Source organism: Nuphar pumila, chromosome 7 (assembly GCF_984573655.1).
Source record: "Nuphar pumila chromosome 7, dmNupPumi1.hap1.1, whole genome shotgun sequence".
Taxonomy (NCBI): domain Eukaryota; kingdom Viridiplantae; phylum Streptophyta; class Magnoliopsida; order Nymphaeales; family Nymphaeaceae; genus Nuphar; species Nuphar pumila.
In genome coordinates this window covers 68,861,878-68,871,128 of record NC_143255.1, presented here as the reverse complement: position 1 = coordinate 68,871,128, position 9,251 = coordinate 68,861,878, and positions in this window count along the sequence as shown.

The following is a 9,251-nucleotide window of genomic DNA, read 5'->3' as shown; positions in this document are numbered from 1 at the left end:
CTTAAAGCATCAATATGATCTTCTTCTTCTTTGGATTTGACTAGGATGTCATCAACGTATGCATCCATAGTCTTGTGCATCTGATCATGAAAAATGGCAGCCATTACACGTTGATAGGTTGCCCTAGCATTCTTGAGCCCAAACGGCATGACTGTATAACAGAAAGTGCCCCATGGCGTAGTGAAGGATGTTTTGGATTGGTCACGAGCGGCTAACTTGATTTGATTATATCCGGAGTATCCATCCATGAAGGAGAACATGACATGCCCAGCCGTGCTATCAACTAGGAGGTCAATATTTGGGAGTGGATAGTCATCCTTCGGAGTAGCTTTATTGAGATCGCGAAAGTCGATACAAATTCGCACTTTGCCATTTTTCTTGGGAACTGCAACAATATTTGCCAACCAGTCCGGATAATCTATTGCTCGAATGAATCCTGCTTTAAGCAAGTCCTCAAGTCCTTCCTTGACCTGTTGCTCGATTTGAGGATCCATTCTTCTTAACTTCTGCTTAACAGGCTTCGCGTCAGGCTTCAGAACGAGTCGATGTTCCACCAATTTAGGATCTAAACCTAGCATATCTTCATAAGTCCATGCGAACACTTCTTGGTACTGCTTGAGAAAGTCAATGAGCCTTTTCTTCTCATCTGTACTTAGGCTGGTGCCGATCTTGAGAATTTTTGGACTATCTTCTGAACCAATATTGATGTCCTCAGTCGTGTCCTGGACTAGGGTTGATGGTTCATCTTGTTTCTGAATCGCTGCAAATTCTGGCAACTTTGGAAGCGACGAATCAAATTCTGCCATTTCCCCTGACTGCTTTGTGACCTTACTGTCCTCTGCTCTTGCCCGGACCCGATGTTCTTTGCCGGTTTCAATAGGATTGAAGGATTGATGACTAATCTTTTTATCGGTTGAGAAGACATTCTGAAATTTTGAAAAGGAATAGCTTTTAGAGAAAGTTCATTCACTATGACATAAATTGCATGGGAATAAGAGCAAATGAATTTCGAAGACAAATTGCAGAGGAATAAGAGAAAGATGACATCCAGATAGACGAGAAAATTGATAACTTTATTGAAGACTTGAAATGAAATGAAGACATTTAAAATGAACTGAAATGGGACATTGTTCCTACAAACTGCAGACATCAAATGAATGAAATAGAAAAGACAGATGGTAGAAAATTTTTAATGGATCCCTTTAATGAAGACAGTATTTTTGTGAGATCTTTTGCCCATGAATCCTAGCCCTGCCCTGCACGGATGATGATCAGGGACCACTGGCTCTAGCCGGCCATCTCCGTTCTTGCCCAATCCTTTGAAAGGCTGATAACCATGCTTCAGTAACAGGTCAAATCCTTTCTTGGTTCTAACAAATTGCAGGAAAAGAGGATGGTCTTTGAAAGTACTGTAATCGAGACGACCTCCGATCTTAAAGAAATGTGGTCCTTGCCATTGGACCATCGCTGCTGTGTGATTTGTCTCTGATGCTGCTTCTAACTTTAGCATTTCAAGGCTTTCATTGAGAACGACCTCTTCACTTTCCCTAATGTTGGGGATATCAGCAGTATAAGTTGGTCTAGGGATCATAGGCTGAGGTAGCCTCTCTTCAAGATCTTCCCCCAAAACAGTAGTTATCATACCACCTTTAGACCATTTGATGCACTGATGCAGAGTGGATGGTACGGCGTTGGCATTATGAATCCATGTTCTTCCCAGTAGAAGATTATACTGTATGAACAGAGTAGTTGATAAATGTTTCCAGGAAGATCTTTCCCTTTGCTGTCTGTCCATGATTATCGAACCCATAAATAGTGATCGGATCCGGTGTATACTCTTCTTCTTTTATACCCAGAGCCTTGGTAGTTATTTCAGGACAAATGTTGAGGCTACTGCCTCCATCTACAAGCACGTGGGGTACAGTCATTCTACGAGTTCGCACCACAATGTACAGAGCATTGTTATGAAATGCGTGAGGTTTTGGCAGATCCTCATCTGAGAAGGTTATGGGAGCATTGGTCATGGCCTGATTAACGATCTGAGCCATGTCTTCAGGTGTGGTGCCTGGCTTGACCTTGATTTTTCGCAGTAAATCATCCAGGACTTGCTGATGCTTAGGAGAGGCACGTGCCAACTCAAGGATAGGGATATTAGAGAGGGCAGTGATTGGTCTTTGCACTGTATCAACCTTTTCTTCTGGTTTTCTCCCTTTTTCCGAAGTAGATTTGACAAGGCTCTTGGGTAACCATGGCATTCTTTTGGCTACCTCTGGAGATACGCTAGCGGGCTCTCTCGAAACTTTTAGCTTACTGAATGCTGAAATGAGGTCCATCTTTTGAGAACTGGACTGGGCCTTATGCAACACTAATACCTGATGCTGCACCTTGATATCATTGCTAGGGCATGGTCGGATATGATCTTGTGGCTGAAAGGGATGATCAGATATCATTGCTATTGAGTGCTGCAAGAAAGGCTGTTTTAGAATCTCCATTTTCTCATCTTCAGCCCCTTCTACCAACAGATGTTTGTCAATATAATCTTGTATGATGTTTTTGAGAACGAAACAATTCTCGGTATCATGTCCCACAGTTCGATGTAACTTGCAGAATCTGTCTTTCATTTTTCCCATAACCACTGGCGGGTCAGCTACCCTTAGAAGCTTAATCATATCACTATCAAGCATATATTCTAATACCGTCTCGAGGGACTGGTCTAGAGGAGTAAACTTGCGGTTATAACTCCATCCTTCCCGCTTTGGCTTTTCTTGTGGTCTTGATCTCTGTTCGAGGGTTTGCTGTGGCTGCTTATCATATTGAATAATCGACTTGCCTTTCTGATCACTTTTGTTGGGATTTGACCCTCCTGAAGCATAACTGTGATTTTTTCCATTTCCTTTGTTCTGATTCTTGCTGTTATTGGCAGAGTAGGTAAAATGGGCTTTCTTCTTTGATTCTTGTTGACTGTTATTCTTTGTAAACATAAAACCTTCATACGATCCGTTCTCCATACTCAACTCGAGCCATTCGGCTCGTTCTGTCAGTTCTATGAAGCTCTTCGATGGAGATGTAGAAATTAGTCCCCTCAGGGGTTGCGAGAAGTTGCTCAGGATCAAAGATAGTGCGTGTCTTTCTGCTATTGGCTCACACATCTTATTGCAAGCGGATCTCCATCTATGAATGAAATCCCTGGCCTTCTCGTTTTCCTTCTGCCTCAAACTGCAGAGATGACTGAGAGTTGGGAGTGCTTCAACATTTAATAGAAAGCGCTCAATAAATAAATTGACCACTTTGTCGAATTCTTTCAGTTCTATCGGATTAATGTGCTTTGAGTACTACTTTGCTGCGACACCTTCCAAACTGCGAGGAAAGCAGAGAAATAAGGCACGATTGTTTCTCTTGAACCTGGAACATTCTGCGAAGAATAGGGCGAGATGTGCTTTTGGGTCACCCGAACCATCAAACTTGATAAATTTCTTGGAGAGATTATCAAGATCATCATCCCCATTCAGTCCATCATAGAAGTCTTCACTTGTAAAGACTCTTTTGCCCTTGTCACGAGTTTGAAGATCCTTAACTATTTTCATCACATCTTTGCGTTGTGACTGCGTAGGGTCGTCAACAGACTGATTCCTGGATTTGTGGGCATATCCCTGCCCCAGAGTTGACCTTTTGAATTCTTGCTTGTTGTCATATTCTTTGTCAGTATCATCTGCTGATTCTGACTCATCAGACATTTCCTCATGACGATTCTGCTTTTTACTGACTTTCACATTCCTGGCCGTGTGATCCCTATCTTTTTGTTTGATCTGGGTTTGTTCAGCATTGGCTTCAGCTTGCTCTGCCAGCATCTTACTCATCATCTTTTTGAACATGACGTACATCTGGGGATCTACGTCATCTTCCACCTGCTGTCCTTGACTTTTGGCTGATCGGGGTGAGTCCATTTCTTCTTCCGAAGTGACTGAGTACGCGATGCCTTCAACTGATGTGGTTTTCTTTCCGGACCTCGTATGAACCATTGAATGCCACGACAACTCTATGGAGATTGCTAATGCTCTCTGCAGGGCAGAATTAATGGTTAGGCTTTTAAAGAAAATTTGGTTTGGAGGAAAATATTTATTGAGAATTTTGGTAGACAATTGAAAGAGTATCCCATTACTAGGGATTGAGTCATCGCTGGAGTTACGACAATTGCGCTACTATTCCTTTGCAAAAATAAACAACTGAAAAATATGCCTTGTTACCTAGGCGAGGTCGTCAAACCAAGATAGGATGAGATTTAAAGGAATTTTATTGAAGAGAAAAAGACATGATTTTATTAATAATAGACTCGACAAAGGGGAGGGGGACGGACAATTCTCCACCACTCCTGATAATCAGAGGACACTCGAGGACCAGGAAAAATAGTGAGAGTAACAAAAGAATCCCAGCCATGTCTGGCAGAATGGTATGCTCCGGACCACTGATCTGATGTGAGATCGAATTCTGGCAGAACCCCTGCTAGTGGACGAATCTCTACACGCTTCTGTCTCTGAGAGAACTGCCTTACACACCGCTCCGGATGGTAGTATGCGCAGAAGAAGGGACCAAGTAGCCTGAACCGCTTGCCATAAGCATATGTGTATCTAGGAGGTGATTCCTGACGATCAAAGTAGTCCCATACGACCTCTTCCTCTTGAAGATTATCGATCAAGAACCAATATCGAGCAACTGAAAGAAGCTTTTCGCCATTGTATCTGAATGAGCTGGCTCAGGCTGGCACATGCAGGAGGAACCAAGATTGTAATGCATAGGTGCACCCTTCGACTAGAATGGATTCTCCGAGTGTGAAACGGGTCAACCCTCGGTATAGAAAGGCGAGTGCGGCCATGGCTATGGAGAGGCGGCTGGTCTGTCGACTCCCCCACCTTCGCAGAAGTTGAACAATCCTGATATCCATGTAATTTCATCCATCTGGAAAGAGAGCGAGTCCCACAGTGCATAAGACCATTGCATGCTGGATTCTTTCTCGGGCTGTTCTGGACAATGAGCTGACCTCTGCAAATGTTCCATACTGTTTGTAGATTTCGAGCAGATCCACATACTCGTTTCCATCCTCCTCGATCAAGGGCCAAGACTTGCGTCCTGTAATGCGAGCTAAAGCGTCTCGGGGATCCAGACCCTTGACATTGATCAAAAATTGTTTCTCCAATGGATCTCCAGGCTGACCGACTAGCTCGGGCAATCCCATAATCTCTGAAAATTCATCTATCAGTACTGTCATCTCGCCCCACGGGAACCAGAAGGTAGAAGTGCTCGGATTTCACCGTTCTGCTAGTGCATGGATCAAGTTGTCGTTGACTGTCTGCTTTTCCACTGCGGACGCCAGTTCTAATCCACAATCGTCCAAGTGGTCCGGAAACATACGAGAGAAGTTCTTGAACCATGAGTAGTACCATCGGGGAAAGAAGGATCCGGTGCTGAGGACTCGATGTTCTGGAAGACCTTGTCGCACCTCGTAGGAGATGTGACCCTCGGGGAAGACTGAATCAAGCTGACTGGATGCCATCAGAATCGACTGGAAAACATGGAAAATTTGGAATAAGACTTGGGAAAATATAGAGACTTTGAAAAAATGCAGGCAGGATAAAATGAAGTAGGAGATTCGAGATCCATAGGATAGGAAGATGGGAAATCACCTGGAGTTTTTAGGAAAATGAAAGAATTTTATGAAAATCGTCCAGGGTTTAATGAAATATAAGGAAGTACTTCATAAAATGGAGTATTTTGAAAATCGTCCAGGGTTTAAAACATGGACAGTACATGGACATGGATTGGGGATTTTTGAAAAGTCGTCCAGTATTTTAGAAAATTGAGAAAATATGGAAAATAACAAAAAAATGACTATAACACATTCAATGACAACAAGTATGCACATACAACATTCCCTAAAAGCTGACTCTAGATGCACAAATTTTGAAATAGCTGTAGGACCTTAATCCTAACTCTAAGGTTCAGATCATCTGTGTCCAATCATGCTATGCCTATATACTCAAGCCAAGGCTCGATGTACGTGGCATAAAATCAATTTCTCCGGTTCTAGGTTCAAGTTTTCCAACATCCTTGAGCACCTGCCGATATACGTTGGACTATGGCCCTTGGTACGTGGCAGGGGGGTTTTCACCCAAATAGGTGGCCCAGTTGTGAGGCTCTGTCCCGAACTATGGTTCTGGAAGAGAGCCCAGCAACGTGAAGACCGGGACAATATAGGTAGGGTGGTTTTTGAAAAATATGAGCACATGCAATCAAATCAGTAGGCTCTAAGTCCTAAAGAGATAGATTTTGAAAAATTTGAAGAAGCATACATTGTTTTCAATCAAACCTAGATTGAGGCGGGTTGTATTAGACCTAAGTCTATGTGAGTATGAAAATTTCCTCCTCAATATGGTCCTACCAAACCATACTTAGTTTACATGCAATCCATGTCAGCTGGGTTCAAGTCTAGGCTCCTAGGTTCACATGATATCATGAAATAAAAGCTGACATTCCATGGAACACGATTTTGACAATTTGAACTAAGCAAAGCATTAGATTGATCAGGCAAAGACAGGTCCCATCACGGTCGCTAAACCTGTTCTCATCGCAAAATTTTACTTTTGCAAATCAAACTGACCTTTGAAAAAGATTTTGAAAATAACTCGCCTCCATTCTTAAAATGCGAGATTATTCTGAAGAATGAGACTCGCCTGTCGGTACGAGATTCAACCGTTCCTGGCGCCTTTACCAGGGGTAATTGAACCAAGGATCAATCAAATGCTTTCTTTGTTCAACTTGTCTAAACCATATTCTAATTTCTAAATGCACAAAGAATCAGGCATGTGCTATGAATTTCTAAAAATGCACATTTGAAAACATGATATTTGCTTCAAAGATTGAAAAATATTTGGAAGATTCTTGGAAAAGATAACACTTGGAAAATCGTGAATCATGGTTGAGATATTGTATCTGAGAAAGTGAAAATCGATTTCTGAAGAAATATAAGGATTTTGTGAAAATCGATTTTGAGAAATGTGAAATAACTTTGAAAAACTCGATTTCTTTTAATTCAAACTTTGAAATTGAAAATCTAACTTAGAAAATCGAATTTGGAACTTGGGAAATACTTGAAATATCATTGGCAAATCCATATTTTGAGAAAATTGATTTTAAATATGACTTAGGAAAATTCGAAGAATTTGATTTCTTTGACTTGGAATTTGAATTGGAATTAGAAAATACATGAAATGAATGAATATGATTTTGAGAAATTGAGAAAAACTCTTTGTATTTTTAAGAAATGCAGTGCATTTTGAAGTTAGCCTAAGAGTGTAGGCTGAATGTGGCTAATGTGAATATCATAAATCTAGGTATCATTCGTATTCTGACTATGGCCATAAATACAAATTCCACCAAGTTTATAAACTTCATAAAAGCTAGTGTATGTGACATTCGTGTAGACCATAGTGAGTTTGAATATGCATGAATCATCATCCATCACACATTAACATTATTTAAAAAAATAAACTATATATGCAATGTTGCCTAAGCTAAGCAGGAAATGTAAATTCTTATTCCAAAGTTTAATTTAGTTTACATCACTATTGAAATTTAAATACATGAAAAATAAAGTTATCAATGTACCTGCAAAACTAGAAAACTTTGTTAATGATGATATGTTGGCTTTTCTAGGTTTATCCAGCAATATCAGGAAATTGCTGGATTTTGCTAGATATAAACATTTTTGCCATGATTCCCTTAAATCAAAATGATAAAGTATGAAATAAAATTGAATAAATAAGGAAGATAAGATATGAAATTTCGAAATTGGGGTCAAAATGACCAAAATACCGCTAATAACAAGACTATGGCCTTGAAATTAGGGTTTTTAGAAAGATATTTGGTAAAATGCAAGTTTTGAAATTCAAATGCAAATAAACTAGGCTAAATATGATATGACATACTTAAACACATGACAACTAAGGTTAGGGATTTCGAAATTGAGGTCAAATGACCAAATTGCCCCCGATAGCAAGACTATGACCTTGAAATCAGGGTTTTTAGAAAATATTTTGGTAAAACTTAGGTTTTATGCACTAAATGAAATCAAATGAACATCAAATTTAACCTAAAGCATCCTAATATGATTATGAACATTATTAAACCCTAAAAATATATGCTTATGCACGAAAATCAAAGAATATCACAAAAATTGTGAATTTGGCAGTGTTTTTGGATCTTTCAGGAACCCGATTTTGCAATTTGCTTAATTCAGCCATCAATCAGATTCCAAAATTCATCAAATTTGGTACCTACACTTGTTATAACCTTAATTTTGAATTAGAATTATAAAAATATTTTTTTGACATTAAATTAACCCGAAAATTGCATCAAACCCATAAAAATATGCTATTTTTGACCTAGTTCACCAACCAGTTTTAGAGTTAGACCCGAATCAGGGGTCAATCTTTTATGAAAATCTATGAAATTTTACAGAGACAAACTAGAAAGAAAAACAGAGATTTTTCAATTGACAGATCGGAAAAAGAATCTCCGGTTAGGGAGAAACCCTTCCGGCAATCTGAACTAAAATCTAACAAATCTAACAGGGGTTAAAACAGATACTTTCAATTGATAATTTCGGGATAAATAGAAATACTGATCTAAAATATCTGAAAAATTCTTAAAATTTCACAGTAGCTAGATCTAATCAATATGAATCCATGTCACTTTACAGATCTAAAATCAGATATAAGATAAGAAAAATATCATCTCAGCAAGTTACCTTCTTGATTTTAACTTCGATTTTAAAGATTTAAAAACCCGATTTGATGTCTGATTTTTCTGACAGGGTTCCCGAGGTCCAAAACCTCTGATTTTTTTTATGGTAGTTCCTTTAGACATGCATGCATCACATATAAAAAAATCATAAATAAACAACGAATATTTCAATCTGAAACAACATGCTTTTTACTGTTCTAAACTAAAAAACACACAGAAATCTAATAAACTTGAGAAAACATGCATTAACTAATGAAAAACAATAAAACAAACCATAAAACAGTAAATAAAAATTATTTATATGCTGGGAAAACGCAAAATAAACATGAATAAACAAATAAATAAAATAAAATCAAGGAATCAATGGCTAGAATTTGATTTCACCATTAAACACATGGATTTGACCTATTAAAAGGGTAAATCATGTATTTTATTGGTTAATAATTCAAAGAATC